General features: G+C 45.0%; 1 non-coding gene across 1 annotated transcript; it reads left to right on the plus strand.

Moving 5' to 3' along the window:
* The first annotated feature begins 1003 nt into the window (after positions 1 to 1003).
* Positions 1004 to 1119, plus strand: LOC132237881 (U5 spliceosomal RNA). Its single transcript, XR_009453676.1, has one exon. It is a non-coding gene; the product is annotated as a U5 spliceosomal RNA (small nuclear RNA).
* The last annotated feature ends 562 nt before the right edge of the window (positions 1120 to 1681 follow it).

Raw genomic sequence — 1681 nt, forward strand, 5'->3', positions numbered from 1 at the left:
AAACTCTAATATACAAACTGACTGAATGGCAGAACAACCAAACAACCGGTTGCTATGATGTGTGCTGACCACCAGGGGATGTGTGGGGAACATGGTGGGCACCGGCTGCAGGGGGATGGTAGAGGACAGTGGAGCACCAGACCAAGGCAGGATGCCAATTGCTGTCATCAGGGCGAGCCTCTGGTGGTTAATGAAAATTCTTTTCTCCCCTGCACCATGGTTCCTCCCGACGCTTGCACCTGCTGCTGGCGCTGGAACTACTGCTCGTGCCTGCTGCTGGTGCATGGCATCGGCCCCAATCACTCGGTGCTGTCAGCAGTTGCGAGTGGCGCCTGAGGGCCCCAATAACCCATGAGGGCTTCTCCACCTCCCCCTGCTCCTGAGGGGCGATCATGGCAGCAGTTGCTGTTCGCAACCACCAACGGCACTGGCCCCACTTGCACTGGCTGCTGGCGCTGGCCCCAATTGCTCTGCACTGTGAGCAGCTGCGGGCAGGGCAGGCACTGTCAGCACATGGGAGCGAGGGCAATGGGAGTGCGGCTGCCAGCAGAGAGGGGACCGGGGGCCGGGTGGGTCATGGAGGATGGGCCAAGACCCGCCTCTGTGCCCACAGCAGCCTCACGGTCCACAGTTCCTTTCAAGGTGCACAAATTTGTGCACTGGGCCCCTAGTTCTCAAATTACTGGAAGATGGCCTCTGCTTTGGTCTCTATGTAAAATTCTAAAGCACCTATAATAAAAGTTTTGAAGTCTATGGTAATAATTCCATAACTGGAAGCAAAAGTAATGGGAAACCTAGCTCTCACACACCCCTCTTTTTATTAAAATTAAGAAATATTTCATGTTTTATGATTTACTCTCAAAAATTCAGAATTTTAATAAACCACAGTGATTTGGGGAGGGATGTGCTTTTATTAAAAACTTGCTTGTATTTATGGCCACCTACACTAGTGATTCCTGTCTTCTGTGTAAGACTCAACTCTACCTATAAAAACAAATGTGTTATACTCTGGTTTCTCTTCAGATCTCATACATCTTTCACCTTTTACTAAAGATTTCCATGGAGAGGAACAGTTATGAGTTTTTGCTCACTTTTTTGAGGCCTCGTTTTTATGAAGCAAAACCAAAAACAAATAAATAAATATGTCAAAAGAAAAATCCTTCTGGTAGACATTTTATATTCAGAATTATCCATTCCCTCTTAATGTTTTTCTTATTGTTGCTATTAGGTGAAGATCTTAGAGTCTGTTTCCTTGTCCCACAGAAATATTAAATTTCTCCCAGCAACATCTGAGAGTAGCAGTTGCTCTATATCATTGTCATCATTTGGAATTTTCCATATTTTTATTTTAGCCATTCTGTTAGATTTGTACTGGTTTATCAAATGTGTTTTTAATTTGTATTTTCACTGATGAATAAAAGTGTATATATTTTTACATATTTATTGGCTATTTGGATACCCTGTTTATAATATATGTATTCAAATATTCTGTTTATTTTCAAAGTGTGAATTTTGTCTTTTATTTAATAACTAGAGGCTCGGTGCACGAATTCGTGCACTGGTGGGGTCCCTCGGCCTGGCCTGCGGGGATCGGACTGAAACCAGCTCTTCGACATCCCCTGTGGGGTCCCAGATTGAGAGAGGGTAGTTGTCAAGCGATGCACCCCTCAATCTCCCTCCT

The sequence above is a fragment of the Myotis daubentonii genome, chromosome 6 (assembly GCF_963259705.1).
Source record: "Myotis daubentonii chromosome 6, mMyoDau2.1, whole genome shotgun sequence".
In the NCBI taxonomy this organism is placed as follows: Eukaryota; Metazoa; Chordata; class Mammalia; order Chiroptera; family Vespertilionidae; genus Myotis; species Myotis daubentonii.